A 5579-nucleotide genomic window follows, 5' to 3' on the forward strand; every position below is an offset into this window, starting at 1 on the left:
GGGGGTCGGGCCGCGGCGGGAACCTGCGCTCGACCTGCCCCGCCGGGGTCTGCACTCCGGCCCCCACCCCGGTTTCCTGGCTGTGGAAAAAACCCGAAAGCCATTTTTACTGTTGCTGAGGAGGAGCGCCCCCAGGGCGGGATGCTCCGCGCCGTGGACTCCTGTTAGAAACCTTTGGCTTCATCTGGGGCATCACCACTGCCCACCTCAGTTTGCCTGGCACCCTGAAGGATGCCCAGGGTGCCACTGGACCCCCTCTGTGAGAACTGTAGAAAATGAGGGTTGGAAGGGACTTTCGGTGATTCTCAACCTTTTTTGTATCAGGACCCATTTGTAAACATCAATGGCCAGTCCTGGCCCAGTGCCCCCCACTCCTGACCTGCTGCCCCCACCCCAGTGTGTGAGGCAGGAGGGGCACAAGCAGCCCCATTGCAGGCTGGAAAGCCTTTTCCTTCTTTAAGGAGAATCTATTTTTAAAGTTTGTTTGCAACCCCTTCTTATATTCTTGCAAGCCACTTTTGTGTTGTGACCCATGAGTGGAGACATGTTGATCTAGTCCAACCCCCACCTCAAGGCAGGAACGTCCCCAGTGAGATCATCCCAGCCAAGGCTTTGTCTAGCCCGGTCTTCAAAACCTCCGAGGATGCAGATTCCGCAGCCTCCCTGGGTAACCTGTTCCAGTGCTTTGCAACCCCCATAGGGAGAAAGATAGTAGGAAAAACTAACCTAAACTTCCCTTGCTACAACTTGAGACCGTTGCTCCTTGTTCTGTCATCTGCCACCACTGACAACAGTCCAGCTCCATCCTCTTTGGAAACCCCCTTCAGGTAGATGAAGGCTGCTATCAAATCCCCACTCAGTCTTCTCCTCTCAGACTAAATAAGCCCAGTTCCCTCAGCCTCTCCTCAGAAGTCATGTTGCCCAACCCCCTCACCATTTTCATTGCCCTACCCTGGACTCTCCAATTTGCCCACATCCTTTCTGTAGGGGTGGGGCCCAAAATTGGACACAGTACTCCAGATGCGGCTTCACCAGTGCTGAATAGAGAGGAAGAATTTTCCTCAGTGTACTGGCAGCATTCCTACTAGTGCAGCCCAGTATGCCATTAGCCTTCTTTGCAACAAGACACACTGTTGGTTTACCTACAAATCCTTGGCGTGCACCATGTGGCTTTGTTGTGTTAGGCCTTCAGCAAACAGTAATTTCAAAGTCACTTCCTGAGAGAAAATTATTCTCCCAGATATTTCATCCTTCCTTCCTTCTGTCTTTGATGCCAGGACTCTTGTTTCAAGGACAAACCCTTACAGTGGGCAGCTATCAGTTCCCACCAAAGGGGAAGCTTGTGTGTGGCTCCCCAAATCAAGTACAGAAAAGCCAACCTGTGCCCCTGACTATATTTGCTAATTTCTCCATGTAAACTGGAAATGTTTTCCCTGCTTAGTCACACGTTAATACAGTCAAGTTTGAAACACGTCATGGTTTTGTTCTTCCGAAAACAGAAAAAGGAAGTGGCGTGTATGCTAACTGCACAGCTGGCAGGTGCCTGTGTGTTTGATAGGTCCCTGATAACCCTGTAAATGATTCTATCATATCATTTTAATAGGACCTCAGTTTGAAAGAAACTAAAGAATAAATATGTAAAAATGCATCGTCACTGGCAAATAAAACCCAATCCTACAATTATTTGTGCACATATTTAATGATAAGAACTTAGTTTCACTGACTTGAATGGAACTGCGCACGTGCTTAATGTATGTGCTTGTGTAAGTTGTGATACAGGGCAGCTTGCAGAGCTGTGCTCTGGCAGCCTGCAGAGGATTTGAGTTGTTACAGGCCTCAGCTACAGAGGCTTTGCTCCTTAGCTCACAAGCAGTGGCGGTTCCTGCTTGCAGTTCCTATTTCCAATTCAATCCACTCTGTCAGCCAAAATGGCAACTGCCATACCTGTAGGTACCTGGCTTAAAAGAATGATACTTTTTATTGGTATATTCTTGTTCCTCAAAGGGTCTCAGACTACTTTGTGTATATTAAAATAATACTTTGTAGATGACATCTAAAAAGTGCTGTATAAATGCTGACTAATTAAGGGTCACATTAGCTAATTAGACACCTATATTACAGGCAGGGAAACTACAGTTAGAGAATAGGTGACTTGACCAGGTTCACAAAGTAAAGAGCCAGACTTTCAACTTTTACTCACACGAGTAAACCTCACTGTCTATTCACACAGGTAATTTAAATAGCCCTGTGGAAATCTCATATGATTAAGGGATGGAGGATCAGATACCAAATTAGAAGCATAACTCCTGACTCAGTTCTGTGCTGAAAGTACCCAGTGTTCCTTGCCAACAGCAGATAAAACATATTTCATTTACTTATTTATTTAGTTAAATAATATGTTATTTTACTTATATTTAAAACTGAAACTGTACAAGAATCTCAAGAAGAAACCTAACATAAATGTAAATTACATAGTGGAGGTGATCAGACCCAAACAACGTTGCACATAATAAACATATTTTTCTTCATTTGTATAAAATAAGAACCAGATATTGATTAATTAGTTTTCATAGCATCACGCTATCAACTCTTAAATTATAGTTGAGTTAGTTTCATTTTACAAATATGAGTTTTATACATTAACAGTAATTCCTAGACCCAAGCTTATTATTTTTTATAACATTTGATAAAATTTAACATAGGAGAGAGCCAGGCAAAAATAATAGTACCTTTGATTAAGATATTGGGACTGGGGCAGTGTGGGCATTCAGGCGCAAGGTTGACAGCTTAGAGATCAGAAGTTTGAAGCTATAGCAAAAGTGCTCACAGTGTAGCCCTGTCAGATTCCAATGAATCTGCAAATTTTGCTGAATACCTTGTCAGACAAGGACACAAAAAAGGAAAGACTAAAACATGTATCATATACAGTTTTCTTTCAAATGCATCTCCTCAAATTGCCACTGACTTACCAGTAAGTGTTTTTTTTTCCGTCGGTAACGAATTTTGTTTTCAGAAAACTAAATTACAAATGTCAGTATTCTTTCAGCTGACTTTTAAATGGTATTGGAAGGTGCAGTGCTCCTGATACGCAGAAGCGTGTGTGGTGACTGCTTATGTAAAGCATGCTTGTTTGAAAGCTTGATCATATATCATAGCAAAAATAGGATCAAAGGGCCTTTTACTCTCACTGATTGCTTTCCTGTTTTTGAGACTGTTGGTCATATTCACCTTGATATCTTGGGATACTTCATCCTCTATGACCCCATCCTCTAGTAATTTTTCTACCTTTTGCTTCTCTTCAGATTTTTTTACTGTAGGTTCCTCTCCTACCCACTTCCTCCCTGGCCCTTCTCTTCCCTCTTGTTCTTTGTATCCTTTGTCACTTTTAAAATATGATCTCATGCATGTATATGGCTTCAGGTATACAAATCACATTTTTATACATTTAAACAGTTAACAGATCCACTTTTCCTATCCTGTCTTCTTTTCACATCTAGACCTATTTGCCGCTCGCACCTCATCTTCAATGTCCATCCATGAACTTAAATTTACCTAAGCATATTGAACCTTCTGCTGTGGCTTTTAAGGGTGCCATGCAATGTTAGTACAGTTAGGTGTATAGACAGCTATACATGACTGACATCATAAACCCAGAGATTTCAAATAGGAATCCATGGTGGTAAAGCATCTTGCTCTGTTGTGGTCTTTCTGAGTTCTTTACAACAAAATAATTGCTCTATTATTTTTCCATTGTCAAGAAACTAGTTTAAGCTAAAAAGGTTGAGACCCACTACACAAGGGGCTGAACACAAGAACAAGTTTCTGTGAGGGAATTTGGAGTGCATCAGATACTCTTAAAGGTAGTTAAATTACTTTGCATTTACTGTGTGGTAAGAAGTTGCACTTCTAGATGTATTGTAAATCCATGCTATAGCTTTCCTCATGGTAGCTTCTTCACATGCCTATATCCTTATTTAGGCCTGTCACTCAGCTCTGCCCTAATTATATCTTTGTAACAGGTCGCCCTCCCAGCGCCATCTTCCTGGTAATCTGCACCTTACATGGGGCGGCCTTGGAGCCTTCTTTGGGGTTCTTATGTCAGCCCCTATACTCTCCTGCCACGTCTTGATGGAAATTATTATGATGATGTTCTTGCAAACAGGAAACTGCCTATTGTATTGGGTATGTTGGGGCCTTTCACCTATGCGGGCTTGACCCCTGTTTCTCTAGCTAGGCCTCCCCATCTAAACCCACTAAACAGGGTTTGACTCTGAGGCTCTAGCCTTTTCTGGTGTCTTGAGGCTCATGGCCCCCTTTTTTGCTCCAATCTGGAGCCTGACCCCCCTGGCCCAGAGGTCCAGGTGCTGGCCCCACAGCCGGGGGTCACAAGTTCAAAACCAGGGGACAACCTCCCAGTCCAAAAAAATACCAAAAATAAAGTTGCACCAGACCTCCCTGGCCTTTTAAGATCGTGCCTTCAGGCACCGGGGTCTGTGCCCCCCAAAACCACGCCCTCTCTGGCACCAGGATCTGTGCCCCCCCAAAAAGCCACACCCTCGCTGGTGCCGGTGGCTGTGCCCCCCCAAAAGCCACACCCTCGCTGGCGCCAGGGTCTGTGCCCCCCCAAAAGCCATACCCTTGCTGGTGCCGGTGGCTGTGCCCCCCCAAAAAAGCCACACCCTTGCTGGTGCCGGGGTCCCCACTCCATAGTGGGTCCCCAAAATGAGGCCTCCTCCTTCCCCTAATAGCCTCACCCAAACCACCAGTCTTATTCATTAATCAAAAAAGAAAAAAAACTAAACAGTCCCATCCATGGGTAATAACTGCCACCAACTAATATGATAAAGAAAAGCAGCATGTCAGCTTACATTCACAGGGTCTGGGCTTTGGCTCCCCACCGTCGGCTCATGTCCTTGCTGTGATGTGTTTGCTCTCTCTCCGGGGCTTCCTTCTTCCTGCCTTTGGACCATTCCTCCATGAAGCATTCTGAGGCACTCCTTCCTCTTTAACAACTCCCCCTAAAGTGCTGCTCTGCCCAGGGTTTTTATAGTCCTGCCCCCTTCTGGTCAGCTGACTAGCTGGCCAGGCTCAGCATTTAACCCCTTCTTCTCCAGCATTCCATGCCCAGAAAGTTCTGGCCTTTAAGGGGTGGACGTGCCTTCTGGTAACAGGGCTAGGGTCCCCTGTTACAATCTTATACATGTAAAATACTTATCAGTCAAAGTAATTTCAGACCCACACCTTGAAATAACATTTTGTTTATCACAGGTCATTTTAAACTGGCTTTTAAAAAATCATGTACATTATCTCCTGATTATTTTCTCTAATAAAAATTCTGCTTACAAAATTAAACCGTATAACTCTTTCGTTGGCTACAACATGACAAATGTGACAATTTAGAGAATCTGCCTATGTACAGTTTATGAATTCAGATTGATGGGGGGGGCGGGTTTCTATGTATATTTATGTAAGGTTGCAAACTATTTTGGAAAATAGACTTAATTGCCTTCCTTGTTGCCAGTTTCTTTTATATTGAGATAAATGCACAGGGTAAGATGGGTGTATATGGCACAGAGCTA

General features: G+C 44.1%; 1 protein-coding gene across 3 annotated transcripts in view; it reads right to left on the minus strand.

The window, feature by feature from the left end:
• Nucleotides 1-4978, minus strand: part of SLC38A1 (solute carrier family 38 member 1) — a 53405-nt gene extending 48427 nt beyond the window's left edge. For all 3 annotated transcript variants that reach the window (XR_001358359.2, XR_003094960.1, XM_006015936.3), the window contains exon 1: nt 4869-4978. The gene's annotated coding sequence lies outside the window, so the exon portion shown is untranslated. The remainder of the gene's footprint in view (nt 1-4868) is intronic.
• Nucleotides 4979-5579: the final 601 nt, after the last annotated feature.

This window comes from Alligator sinensis, unplaced genomic scaffold (genome assembly GCF_000455745.1).
Source record: "Alligator sinensis unplaced genomic scaffold, ASM45574v1 scaffold147_1, whole genome shotgun sequence".
Taxonomy (NCBI): domain Eukaryota; kingdom Metazoa; phylum Chordata; order Crocodylia; family Alligatoridae; genus Alligator; species Alligator sinensis.